This window comes from Dermacentor albipictus, chromosome 1 (assembly GCF_038994185.2).
Source record: "Dermacentor albipictus isolate Rhodes 1998 colony chromosome 1, USDA_Dalb.pri_finalv2, whole genome shotgun sequence".
NCBI lineage: Eukaryota > Metazoa > Arthropoda > Arachnida > Ixodida > Ixodidae > Dermacentor > Dermacentor albipictus.
The window spans coordinates 383,249,698-383,264,668 of NC_091821.1; the positions used below are offsets into that span (position 1 = coordinate 383,249,698).

Sequence of the window (14,971 nt, forward strand, 5' to 3'; positions counted from 1 at the left end):
CGCACTCAGGAAGGATTGCTTTTGCGTCATTGCATCATTAGTGACTCGAGAGAAGGCATTCGTCATCTCTCGCGTAGAGGATGGAACGAAGGTATGCGAGACTCATCACAAAGCCCTAGCACTATTGCAAACACACATAATAACCGGTTCGATTAAATGATTCCACCCCTCATTTCACGTATACCTATATCCCGTCAAAGCAAGCCATGGCGCTGGGCAAACTCCACTCCGCGCTACCGCTCCAAACGCAGGCAGGGTGTGGAATCTATTAGATCTAATTAACGCTGCGCGCGTGCTACTGATGCCTTGTGGAACTCCACTATTAGCGGGCTGGCTCGCAAACATGACTGTGCTATTGGTAACGCGGCAGCAAACTGAGTGGGCACACTGTCACGTGCTCGTGCTCACGACATGCCTCCGGACGCGTGAACACCACGTTTCGCAGGAGGGCGGCGGTTGGCATCCAGCCATGCAAGATTACACGGTTCATCGTAACCTGCGTGAACTCTGCTGCTCAGTTGCCATCCCGTTAAATGCAGGGCGCGTAGAATGATTGATGGGAGAGCACAAACGAGGAGCGTCATCCTAACTCGTCCCTTGCGTACGTTTCACACGATCGTTGTTGCCCGCTAGAGCTCGCCCTAAAACTCCAATCTGCATTCCTCTCACTGTAGTTCTCTTTTACTGTGGAACGCTTCTATTCGATGACCAATATTGCAACTCGCGCATGGCCTATTAGCAAACGTGATAGAGGCTTATCGACCTGTTTGAGCCAGTCCTGCCATTATTTCAGCAGCCACGCGCTCTTCACTGAACTGTACAGGCTTCGGTGATGAGCAAATTGCACCCTTTCAGCGTGACCCTGCAGGCGTAAACACGGTTATTAGTCGTCGCCGCTGCTCAGGCTAGTAATTGGAGAAGCTCCTGCTCTAGGGCACTCGCCTTCCTCAGCCCTCTATACACGATACTCCATTTGCCTCATAGTTCCTGTGATGGCGCAGGAATTGTGAGCGTTACCTAAACTTCCCTTCCCGGAATTTTTTTATGTGCCTGAAAACAGCGCCAAGGCAGGGGACACCATCATGATTATAGTTCCAGATTCCTAAGCAAAACTATCTAAAAGCCGAAAACGCGCTTTGGCGCGACAAGCAGTTTAAAGCGTGGTTGGTCCCGCTGAGCGATGACTTGCTTTGTGAGAGAAGTGGTCCGCCATATACTTTGTCACACTTCGGAAAAACGAAGCAGGGACCTCTTTGGGCAATTCTCGTTAGCCGTGAGCGCTCCGGCATGAGATATAGATTATCTTTACTTTCTTTTCTTGGTCCTGCATTTGTGCAGGGAGAAAAAAACTAATGGAACAAAAATAAGCAAATGTGCCGCACAAAGAGGCACATTTGGCCGCATCGCCTGACGAAAGCAACTCAAGAGGGCATTTTTCTAACCTACATTGCCGACGGTATTTCTCATACAAACCTATAGTAAGATAGAGTCGAGTCCTACTACTTTTTATTTGGAGCTCTCAAAGGAACCCCATGGACAGATCCAGGACCTTCGGGGCCCCCGAGACACCGCCTGCTGCTGACTATAAGTGGTTATGGTAATAAGGTGGCTGCATTAAAACACTATATCAATCAGACTGCGCGCTCTGAGAACAACGCAACGACATACGCGTGAATTTCAATGAAGTTTTCTAGCTTCGATATTGATTTTTTGCTACGAGCGTGTCTGTAGATCTCGAAACTGGATGGGCATGTACAAGTCGGTAATCTTATTTATAACCAAATGCAACGCCATATATTTCCGCAACCCGCGCATGTTACCGATAACTACAACTGTGCCCGATCGTTAACCATTCGTTAGCATTCTGTTTACTTAAAACATGCCTTTGTCTGTAGCCTTGTATAAAACCTGCCGCGTTGTTCATTTATTTGCTTACTTATCTTTTACCAAACAAAATCACTACAATCTCTGAACATTCTTGCATGCGCTTTTGTCACGCATGCAGAATATTGGGGTTCTTCACATGCAATGTTGAATTGCACGCTACGCGAAACACGAACTCTGTGCTTTCCCAGCTAACTCCATCATCCGATTCGAAAACAGCGGGCATGTAATGTAACGATCCATTTACTTTTCCATTGTTGACATCTTTTCATTCATTGCGCTCGCGGACCGATCCTATCGATAACGGCGACGCGGCGATGTTCGAAACATTGACGAAGGGCAGCACCACAGGAAGATGAAATGTAATAATTCAAGATACGCGCACGAACCTGTCCTGCTCGATGCAAATACTGCGGTTGTTCCTTTTTGGTCGCCAGTGGTCTAAAGCAGATCAAACATTATTCGCATTTTTTCGTTCTGCTTTTTATAAACCTACGTCGATGAATCGTGCGAAAGAACACAATCGCTGGAGAAGTATAGACAGAAAAGCACCGATGAGAAATGAATTTATTTCTGCTAATTGTTGTTTCAAGCAAAATCATGAGTAGCAGGCCTCGCCTGCATGCATCAATTTTCTCTTACAATACAAAAGTCTTATCTAATTGCCCGGAATATGCACTGATAAGGTCCCAGCGAGAGCCAAAAGCAGCAGAGCACTGGAATGCAGATCATTTTTACCACATTATAAGTACTCGTAGGTTTCTGGTGGCACCTGGGCTCGAAAGCACTGGCAGCAACACACTAGGTGGGTGCTGTTTCTACAAGGCCATTGCTGCGGTTAGTCACCCTCACTCGTGGTTCACTAGAAAGGACGGAAGGAGACTCACGTCTGAAGGAAACCCCATATAGATTTCATAGCTTCTTTCGGTGATCTCAGGAGGTGCCCGCTTTCTAATCACAGTCGGCTTTGCAGTAAAATATCGGCCATGGCGGTGGGAAGAAAACCAGGCCCGTAGTTCGCGGTATGCTCTTCTTTCATATGTTCCCTCGGCGCTCCATGACCGGGTATTGCATTCTTTATAAACCATCTCCGGCTTCTCTTTACGCGTCCCGCGAATTTCAGCCAATATGAAGTTAATGTTTCACTATCTCATCACATGTTCATTATTTATGCGAAGATTCCTTCGCACGTTCTTCCACTGAGTTTGCTAGGCTCGTTAAGCGCATGTCGCTTTTGTGGCTTGTGTGTTGAAGCAGGCGAAACACTTATTTCCGCTGCCTGACTTGCCCGCGCAGGCAGACCGGTCGTTCGTACGTCCATGCCGCGAACATTGACGAGGGAAGAGTCCACTTGCGATAATGCCTCTCAGATCATGCACGGGCTCTCAATCTCAAAGGCCCATCCACGGGTTGGTTTTAGCTCGATAGAGCATGGATAGGTAAACAGAGGTCTACCTTTGTAGCGGCGTGGCCCGAGATGCCACCTTGTGGTCCTAAGACGTCTAGGCTATCGCCTTCTTCCCCTTTACTATAGCCTGCTTTTAACTGTTTAAGCGTTTTGTGTATAATCTCGTCATTTTTGCTTTTAGACGCTGAAACTTCCATGACACTTTCCTTGTCTACTGATGACGGAAGGCTTACTTTCCAATGTCCTAAATCCTTTATTTGCCTCGCATAGTATTATCTAGGACATCGTCAAATCTTTCCCTGTCCCTATGGATGGATGGATGGATGGATGGATGGATGGATGGATGGATGGATGGATGGATGGATGGATGGATGGATGGATGGATGGATGGATGGATGGATGGATGGATGGATGGATGGATGGATGGATGGATGGATGGATGGATGGATGCTATGAGCGTCCCTCTTAAACGGGGTGGTGGGTTCGGCCACCGAGATCTTGTTATTATTTTGCCTAATGTCCTACCTATCTTTAAAAAAACCGCAATGAATTCCCTTAACCAAACATTCTGAACCCCAACTGAAAACTTTGTTTTGCACGCCTCCGTTGTTTGTCGTTACCCTACTTTTCTTCCACCAATCTTCCAATCACCGCTTACTAATCTCTACTGCGGACATGTTTACTTTCCCCCTGCTCTCGCTGAACCCAAGGGCTTCAAAAAGGCCAGAGATGCCTAAATCAACCACAGGGCACATAACTCCACATTTTAACAAAACATGCTCCATCGTTTCCCTAGCATCACTGCAGTAACCGATCCAACTGCTGGGTCACACCGCCATCTCGCGGCAGGCGATGGAAAGCGTCCCCCGACTTGCGGGTGGCGGTGTCGGACGCCATGCAACGCATGACATCGCTTTAGTTGCCGCGCGACAGATTTTGCCTGGCGTGTCTGGCATGCTATAGAAAAATATGTCAAGCGCTCCAAAATGGAGTCTGCATCCATGACCAAATGGTGTCATAAGACGTGTCAGCCGTGCAGCTGACCGTTATTTTTGCTTATTAGGCCACAAACGCTCCCGTCTGCAAAAGCACTGGGGGCATGGCGGGAATTTTCACACGCTGTCGCTAATCGTAGGCACGCATCACGCACGCTGTCCCGTGAAAGGAACGCGCGGGGCAGCCAATGCACTCTGCGCCTTCTTATAGATCGCTAATTCCGTGGCGGCCTAGTCGTTACGGCATTCTATCCTTGAATGTGAAGTCGTGGTTTCGACTGTCAGTCGCCGCGATCACATATTGATGGGGCCAACGTTTGGTGCGCACGGTCAATTTCAATCCGGAGGTCTCCACTGCGGCGTCCCTCATCGCCCATTGCGGCACATGGAGACAGACACTAATAAATGACGCTCCTTGTGTCGTTAATTAGAGATTCCATTTCTTCGTCCTCTATTGCGTGCAAATCTAGGAGCACTCTAAGCGTGACTCGAATGGTAGCTGAAGTACTAATTATGAATTATAGCAAAAATAAAAGAAATATGAAAGCCTGATGCACCATAGAGGCGGCAAAAGCGTCATATGAAGCTTATTTCTACCAGTTTTTTTACATTAAGTTTCCTTCGCACGAAGACCCTGCGACTGCATCTCCTTTTCAATTTAGTTCACAACAAACAGCGTTTTGCGGGAAAGATACCGTTGCGTTACTTAACCTAGAATTGAAGACATGGGCGGCGGCTGAAAATAGTAACTATGTGTATATATATATATATATATATATATATATATATATATATATATATATATATATATATATATATATATATATATATATATATATATATATATATGTATATATATATATATATATATGTGTGTATATATATATATATATATATATATATATATATATATATATATATATATATATATATATATATATATATATATATATATATATATATATATATATATATATATATATATATATTGGCTGTCGTGGAGAATGAATCAGAGTATGTACTAAAAAACAACGTTAACCAAAAAGGAAGAAGAAAAATAATGAGAGGGAGAATGAAACTTCAATGCAGATAAGACATTTATTTCTCTTCTCTTGCACGGCGACTATACACAAATGCCGCTTAGCACACGCGGCTTCGCATTCCTGTTTCTTATGTACAAACAACGTGACCGTAATCGTAGTACGGTAGTGTGTGAATGTGGGCCACTGCATGACGCCGTGGCCCTCTTGTTCGGTTCCAGACAAGTGAGTATTAAAGATTTGTGACAGGTGGCACCACATACACCCTAGGTGGAAATCATTAACCCTTACGAATAGCAATCCCAGTACCATGAATGACAGGCCATGACATCCCTTCCTGCATATTCCTCAGTGTTTTTTTTTTCTTTTTTTTGGTGCAAAGTCATCTGCAAGAACAGAATACTCAAAAAGGGCCAACGCCTTTGGATTACTTGTTTATGATGTGGCGCGTCAGTTGTTTAACTGCTGCTACACCAAGCGTCACCCCCTTCGTTCGTTTGACGCGACTCCTCTAAATACACCCGTGGTGAGCGCCACCACGAGGCAGCCTATGCGGACAGTTCACGCATTGCGTGGTCTCCGAGATCGGGCCACCTCGTGGAAAGCAACGGGGAGTGGGCCTATCCGATCTGTCTTGCCAGACTGTCAAGGACTGCTCGAGGCAGTGCGTATGCGACGCTCACTGGCTGCAAGCACCGCCTCGTGCAGTTCGAGACTCTCGTGGAAGGGTAATCGAAGAGGCCCAGTGGTCGATTGATCAGCGGGTACCGTTATCGGCGTCCACACGTCGTGCCGAGTGGTGGCGCCCACGACAGGGTCTGTCCGAGTGGACCCGGCAGAGAAACGGAAAGACGCCATACTTCAGCGGCGCTCGAAATCGCAGGTAAATACTAGACGAGTTATCTAATATCGCTGCCCAGAGCTGTTTCTACTTCCATCATAATAATACACGAATCACAAGCGAGGGTTGCATTTATTGGTAACCTTCGACAGCTCACACAGCTGGTGTAATGCGGATACCTTTCACTAACTTCTGCGTCAAATAACCAAGTTGTGGTGCTCACCTGTGGCCAATCGACATCGTCTTAATAATTGCATGTTGCCCATCATGCGTCCCCATTTCGAGCACCTAATACCTTTAGAAAGGCCACGTGCTTCTTTTGTCTGTAACAGCTCGTGTTATAAGCACGCGCTCGATTACGACAGCGTTTTTTTTATTTCATAACTGGCTAATTTTTTCATCATTTGACAAATATAAGCAATATTTGATGCATCAGGGTGGCAGTTGGGGTACCCGGGCCACGCTTGACATCAGAAAATGTTGGTAGGTGTACGTTGCAATTTTCGAAAGACGAAATACAATTAAATCAACAATCAACTTAAAATCGCTCTGGGTTCATTTTGTCACCACCAAAAGCTACAAGAGTTGGTTCAAAACAATGAGCAAGCATGTGGCCCGCGTCATGGCAAAAGTGAACACACGATATATGAGCGCAGGTTATCACGTGAGATTCCTTATAGGGACACTAATGAGTAAAAGTAAGTTATAATGTATAGGTAAATCACCCTTACCGTGACGCGTGACTTCAACAGTTTTTTAACTGCGACAGGATAGCAAAACTGCCTGCTGAAGAGCCCGCTACGGATAAGCGGGAAACAAAGCAAAAACGTAAGACGAGTAGCGACTCTGCCATGAAGTTCCCGCACCGGCTCCTTGTGACGTCATGAATTTGGCAGCGCCTTCTCGGAACAACTCATTATCAGTAAAGGCAGACTACATTGCATTCTAAAGGAAGCAGGCATTCAACCTAGTAGTTTGCGAACATAGTTGAAATCCGACGTCACGTTGACACATCGGCGCTGAAGTTACGGCGCGAAACTGAATAAAGCCTCTGCAGCTTAATCAACAATTTTTGTCATGAGACAAAAATGTTGGTTTTCAAGAAATAATTTAAATGTTTGAACTTACTTAGTTGTTGGCCTTTAGTGTCCCTTTAATGAGCTTCACGTCTGACCTGCGCTCCCGCAAAGCAGGTGACAATGTTTAAAGAGCGTGAGCGAAGTAAAATGTTTTATAAATAGTGATCCAATGAACAACTCGAGACATACACAACACGCGATCGTGAAGTAGGAACAAAAGGCTAAGTAGATGCGAAGTAGAGATGCAGAACACGTAAAACAGTAACGACGTTCATCCTCCTTGAAATGTTCCTTCGGTAAGGAAGAATGTGGTACTAAAAATGCATAGCCATAGCTATCAGTGTGTATATTTCGAATCACCGTGAACCTCCAGAACCTTTCATCGGGCTCAGAAAGTTTGCCTCTACCAAAATGTGGTTTAAAACTGAAAATGGCGTCACTTCGGTAACGATATTGCAGACCACATTGGAAATTTTAAAAAAATATGGACTAGCTTAAGTGACCCGCAAAAATATGCGAAGAACGGAAAGATAAAATGTAAACAAAACACGAAAAAAATAACAACAACGGACTACGACGGACTTAGAGAAGACGACACTAGGAACAAATGCCCTGACTCAAACACGGACTACAGTTTCGGCAACCCAGTTGACGACCAACACATTTTCCGGCTAGCAGAAAGAGGCGGAGACGAACGGTTAACAAAAAAAGAACTATTAAAACAAAGAACAAATTGCGGACTAGAAACCATGACCCGAACGTCGCTGACTTACCCGTACATTACCGACACACCACTCAGTGCACAAGGCTTGTTGTCATGTACCACGCGGCGGCAAAAGCAGGCACGCTTCTGGTGTACTGCACCATACCTCCCTAGGGCAAAGGCAATTTTACCGGAGGCATTGTCGCCCCAAATCTTTGGGCTCTTAACGGCAGATGACTTCCAACGGCCTTGGGCAAAGCACGATGAAGCTCAAGCAATGCTCAAACAGCAATGTAGCGGTGCAGACGCGTTTGACGTTTCACAGATACCCTAACCAGGTTACTCTAACCAGGTCCCTCCAGGCGCAGTGGTCTGCGAAATTGTCTAATTAAGAAGCCCCATAGCTTTGGCCCGGGAGCGCCTATACATAGAAATCAGACAAACGTACACCTCGGCTGAAAATGAGAATAATACTAACAATAATAATAAACTAGTGTCGTGCGATTATCGCGCATAGGAGCGCGCTCCCTCATTCGCGCTTTTAGTGGCTTCTCTCCCGCATTTTCTTTTCAGTGATAATCATTCTTCACTGCGTTACGACACAGGCGCAGATTAACAGGTGCCACTTTAAAAGATGCGTTTATCTCGATTTATTTCGAAAGTTCAGTTCAGACGTACTTCGCCGCTGGTCGCAGTGCTCCTTTTTGTTCTGCTTTCACAACCACCTTGTTCAAAGAGCCAGCTCTGATCCTAATAAAAGCCTACGACCGATTCTCGCGGAAATGTACTTCCAGACAGTTACTGCCCGAATGCGTTCGATAACTCTACTGAAGAAACAGTAAAGAAGCTAAGGATGTTGATAACCCCGGCTGTATTTTTTTTATTTTATTAACAAGACGCAAACGCGTAACTGCGTCGACGGTGCGATTGCTGAAGTTATACCACACGAACCGGTTAAGACAGGATTTATATGAGTTTATTGTGAAATGTATCTTTTTTTATCACGCTCTCGCTGAACAATAAAAAATAGAAACCTATGGGGTCGAATTTATTCTGCGCCCTCCAACATACGGCGTCTGTCATAACCCACTGCGAAGTTTGAGAACACTAAACACAACTTTCTTTGATACGTTATTTTTACGCAAGCCCTCCACCACATTGATTGACCACTGTGAAAGCTTTCGGTACATAAACGAAAATAATTATAATAAAATTTAATGACACCTTAAATACTTGCTCAACACAGAACTCCGTCAAAATGCTTTATAAGTGGGCCAATAAAGAGACAGCAAGCCAATTTGAACTGTTTTTCTCCATAAGGCTTCCGTTAGGCGTGATACAAGCAGGGAAACCATTTGAACAAACGTTCAGTTATTTCGTTTATAACGCTGCATTTCGAAAGCTCCCCTGGCGCATCCTGACTTAATAACACCGCCCCTTCCTTTCGCTTACACGTAGCCTTCACGGCAAACCTTGTGCACTGAAAGTGTAGCGGCCACAACGCACAACCTTTACGAAATACGCGACTGAAGTAATGCTCCTGGAAACAAAAAAAACATACACACATTACCGTTCTGGCACTTGCATGAAAAGCCTGAAAACAAGTATTGCCTTGCTGACAGGCGCACAACATAAAATAATGGAACCACAGACACGCACCAAGTAAAATTCATCCAGTGTCAAAATAAAATCAATATGCTTGGCTTCGTGCACACTTCGGAGCCGTATAACGTGCTCCGCAAATAACGCGAAATACAACTAATCAGCGACCCATGACTGCACTTCACGTTCATTTCATCAAAAAAAAAAAACAGTGTTCTTTCGGCGGCTTGGACAACGTTACGTGCGAAGGTGCTCTAACTGAGAGCCAGAACTAAAATCGATAAAGTTCATTTAACATCGTAGCACAACTCCGACCACGACAAAATCTACTGCGCAAGTGTGAAGCAGCACATCTTCAATAATACCAAATACCTATTGGTACCAATCATCGCTTACCCTGCTGCAATATTTTTTCGCACAAGACGTTTCTCTTTTGTAGGGGATCACGTCAGAGTCCCTTTCAATGACTAAACTAGTAAGGATTCGTTCGCTGCACATTCGGGTCAAATTGTGTAGCGTGTCAGGAAAAGGACTCTTAGTGTGTTAAAAATGAAGTCGGTACCATCCAATCAGAATTCATCCGTACTGTCCCCTGAAACAAACTGCTCGTATTCTTTTTTATTTATTCTTGTTTTTACCTATAAGTCGCCACGGGGACTGCAATATTAGGCATAAGTGTGTTAGCACGGAAACGATGCTTGGCAGCCAAATACGACCATTTTCTGGCCGATACCTTACCAGCTGCACTTCAACTCAGATCCGAGATAACGAGGTAGTAATAATATCAAAATACCGCTCCAGCATACTCTGACAATACTGCGTCCTGCGAAGCTTACACTCCTCCGGCATACTTGCAGAAAGCAGTGACGCAGCTTTGATCATGTCTCTAGCCAAGTAATATATCGTTAACAAAAATAATCATAGCGCGAGACATGTATCGCATAGTAACTGCCATCAGTGCCGACGACTTTTCGCTATTACGCTTACCTGCAACGCGTCGCTGAACAACGAAACTCTAGCCGTTCCGTACTAAAAGAAACTTAGCGCACCCTTTATCAGAATTTGAATTAAACTTTACGCCATCTCCCGTATCACATGTGTCTCGCCGAAACGGCAGGGTGAGTCTTTCCTCCAACGACAGCGCACGCAAAAAGAAAGAGAGCACTAGAATTTCAAACGATGGTGGCAATGACACCCAACGTTATAGTACACGTAGCACCGCACTTCAGCTCCGGGTGCAGACTCAACCATCTGTTGCCGACGAAGAAAATCTCCAAGCAATATGACGCAAGCACTGTCGAACAATGGAAACATCGCGGGCGCCTTCGGAACGGTACGGAATGATGCGCACCAACACACACGCCAGAGGATACCGCGGCCGGGCACAAATACACGCTGGACAACATTAGACTTCACAACGTACGCTCTATTACTTCCTGCGGACATCAGCTCTTACCTGCAGCTGTCAACAAAACGCATAATAAGCGCACGAGAACAGAGCGAACAAGAGCGATAGCAACAAGAAACATTTGTCGTCATCTCTACATATGTACAATGCGAGGACGTTCAACGGAGTCTATCCGTGTTCGACGTCCGTCTTGCGTCTCCCCGGCGAACTCGCGACGATCGAAGCCAGCGGCAGTTCTACCGGTGTTCCGGCGTCTGTTCCACATGGTCGATGCTGGCCGAGTCACTGGGACGCAAAAGCGCTGGCGTCTGAACGATTGTGCGCGTTCACAACACCCGTGGACACAAGCGTACGCACTTACTTACGAACGAAATGAGAACAACGTGAAACGAAGTAAAACAACGCACGCGCACGCACACACGCACACACACGAGGGGGTTGACGAGAAGAGTGCGGACATGCTTGTCGGTAGATCGCACCGGCGGGGGCGGGAGACGGCTAACAATGGCAGCATCTGTAGAGCGTTCATCGATGGTTTCATCGGTATCGAGCACTGCTGCCGCCGCTGCAATGGTGCCGGCCTTGGTGACCGCAATGTCTGTATCCAGTGACGCGGGCAACACAAAAAGCGCTTGGTGCTGACCGTTGCATGGTCCGCACAAGTGGTTTTCACCCGTTCAGTGACTGTTCTTGGTACTCATCCTCCTCGCCTGGCTTCAGGTTCGACTGGGAAGAATCATCCTTGGTTCCAGTCTCCTAGAAGGACTGTAATCCTGGACCAAAAAGAAAAACCGAAACGGCAAGCCGGTAAATCCAGTGCCAGCGGCAATGGCGAATACAGTGCGAGACTCGGCTATATAAAAGAACGTAAATCAAGCTGTTGGAGAGGTGTACACTTTTGTTTCACCTTACACTCTGACTAAGCATGTGGCGCTAATGAGGAGGAGGAAATGGGTATGAAATAAAGGAAAACCGCGCCAACTGTCTGGCGCACTGGTGGACGCCTCAACTGCGGTAATTCGGCGCACAGTGTGTGTGCGTGAAGGAGGGAGAGGAGAAAGAGAGAGCACTGAATACATCGTCAAAGTTCGGCAGGCGCACGAGCAGGTACGAAAATGCACGTTCGCAAAGGTGTAAATTCAGCAGGAGCCAAAGCTATTTCGTATCCTCACGTCTACACATTTAGCACTTTTGTAAGAGGTCGCTATATATATATATATATATATATATATATATATATATATATATATATATATATATATATATATATATATATATATATATATATATATATATATATATGTGTGTATATGTATATGTGTGTATATATATATATATATATATATATATATATATATATATATATATATATATATATATATATATATATATATAGTGCACGTGCAGTAGGGCGTTGCATCCAATGTTACTTTCCTTTTCACCGTTATCGTCTCTTCATCGACCGCTTTTGTTTCTACATTTTTTCCTTGCTTTCAGCCCGTAACTTCTTGCTTTTTAATTATCTCTTGATTGTTCTTCGCAACAGCGTTAAGACAGCAGATAAGTTAAGCAGAAATCTGGCTCGCGTTTAGAGATTACTTGTTCCTTTTTTTAGTGATGTGAAAGCATCAATGGGCCGATTGGGCGAAAATGTGGGCGGCGTCTGTAGCAGCGAAATGGCACCTAAATTCCCATTTGCTGCGACGCCACGTCACGAACGCGCCTCGACGGGGCGCAGCTGGCGAATCGGAACACCTGCTGCGGCGCAAGCACGCCAGGCGTTGCGTGAGGAGAGAAGGAATCGTCACGATGCCACGTCACCAGCGCGCCTCGACGAAGCAGACACGGCGACGCGACTCCGCGTGACGAGACAGGTCCTCGTCGGCGAGGCAGTAGCGTGATGCCCTTCCTCGGTCTCTCGTCGCGCAGAATGCCGGTGGCATGCGGCGTTGGCACCGCAGCTGCTGCTGCTGTTGCTGCTTGCTGGCTTGGGCAGCTCGAACCCTTACGGTAAACTACTTCCAGAGCGAAACTCGAAGGACCGCTCAGCGACGTTCATTCAATTTGACGTCAATGCTTTCGCATGCACAACTCTTATGAAATGCTTAAGTGTCCTCGCATTTTAATTTTTTTCATTTTTTTTTTTAGAAATGACCTTGCTGACGATGTCACCCGGTCAGCCCATAAAGAAACCCTGGCACTTCCTATACCCTTATCAAGGGCAGATGCAGCGAGGAGTCTTCGTTTACTTGCTCAAACAAACACTGAAGCTTTGTGGAACACCCCAATTTTCTCCAACTGCCGTATTCACCGGTTGGATCCTACACTGAAGCTGCAGATTTCATCGAATTTCTCCCGCCGTGATGCAACTTTACTGTGCCGCCTCTTGTTAGGAGTGGCTTTTACAAAAACCTACTCATTCCTTATTGGAATGTCCGACACATCGATCTGTGACTCGCGCAACTATGAAGAGACGATTCAGCACGTGTTGTGTTTTTGTGATCTCTATGACAACGAAGGCGACGTTCTTCAGAGAGTGTTAAACCGATTAGATAATAAGCCATTTTCAGAGACTAAGATTCTTGGACTGTGGCTCCATGCGTCGCAAGCTTACAAAGCGACGCGGGCACTGCTACATTTCATGAAAGTGACTGGCCTCAGTGACCGATTATAGGCCTGAAGTTATGGACACCCGCATGTACTCACACCGATAGTACTTTCTTCCCTCCCTCTACTTTGTTTTCTTCCCTTAAGTCCCTTTCCCTGAGTAGGGTAGTAAACCGAACGTGCGTCTGGTTGACCTTCCTTCCTTTTCATCCCCCTCATCCTCATCATCCTTCTTTCTTGCGACTTCGCAGTCGGCCTATAGACACGCTTGAGCGCTCTGAACGTGGACATTTGGAGGCAAATTGGGTACCTGTGAGAATTGCTCACTGACCACACCAACAGCCTCATTAGCGTGCCGGATGCCGTAAGCCGTGTCAGATTGCCGGAGGTGTGCGGGAAAGAATTGCAGTGGTTTGTGTAGGACGTGTTCACGGAAGGGTGAAAAGTAGTCGACCGCACCCTGTCCTGTGAGATTACGCAGACACGAGAGCACAACAATGAAGCACATAAGCAAACGTCGCATACTCACTGTTGATGACCGGGAACCGGACATGATTTGCCGCGACCCACGTTATTTACCTGCAGAGAAGAATGTACAAAATTGAGTTATTAGACAGGAGTGTGAAGCTGAAAACAGCGCCAAGGTAGTTGGAGGTCGCAGACAACCGGAAGAACATAGCACTGACATTCAAAATGTGAATGTCCGTGTGGGTATATATATATATATATATATATATATATATATATATATATATATATATATATATATATATATATATATATACGTATGTATGGTCCATTCAACATGCAAATAGTTTTTTGAACTAAAAAACACTATGTATAAAGGGAAAGATAGGAGCACTGAATGTTCAATAACGGATCAGTCAATCTCCCGTCATTCCCCACCGGCATTGGTCAAATTGAAAGCACTTTGACAAATGCCGGTGACGCACTATGCAGAATGCAATAATGAACTATGTAGTAATACGCTTGGTTCATAATAAGGCTTGCATTCAAGCTTATCGCTCTCTGAGTTCTTATCATTGCATCTGCTACCATTCGCGTATGGACCACGAACGAAGTTCCTCTAGTAAATGTTTTACCAAGAAACCTGCACAAGGAATCAACCCAAGCAGCTCTAAGTCATCAGGACGCCTGCGCACCGTTCTGATATATCTGACGTGCTGCCCTTAGCTTCACTCCCTTACCCTTCCGAGCACTGACCTTTCTTTTTTTCACTTTAGTGTTCCAGCACTTCAGGAAATAAATTATTGCGGCTGGATGTGCGGAAGGCAGAGTGGGCTGAAAGTGTAATCCAGTGATCGAGATCAGCTAGCTGTACATAGTGGTAATGGTCGATCCCGAACGCTACTAACGAAAGGTAAGTTTTGGGAATGAATAGTC

The 14,971-nt window shown here is 45.6% G+C and overlaps 1 protein-coding gene across 6 annotated transcripts in view; it reads right to left on the reverse strand.

The window, feature by feature from the left end:
* Positions 1-5,389: 5,389 nt before the first annotated feature.
* LOC135900324 (kin of IRRE-like protein 3) overlaps positions 5,390-14,971 on the reverse strand; it is a 636,778-nt gene continuing 627,196 nt past the window's right edge. For all 6 annotated transcript variants that reach the window (XM_070531960.1, XM_070531961.1, XM_070531962.1 and 3 more), the window contains 2 exons: positions 14,097-14,146; positions 5,390-11,733 (listed from right to left, as the gene is read on the reverse strand). The gene's annotated coding sequence lies outside the window, so the exon portion shown is untranslated. The remainder of the gene's footprint in view (positions 11,734-14,096; positions 14,147-14,971) is intronic.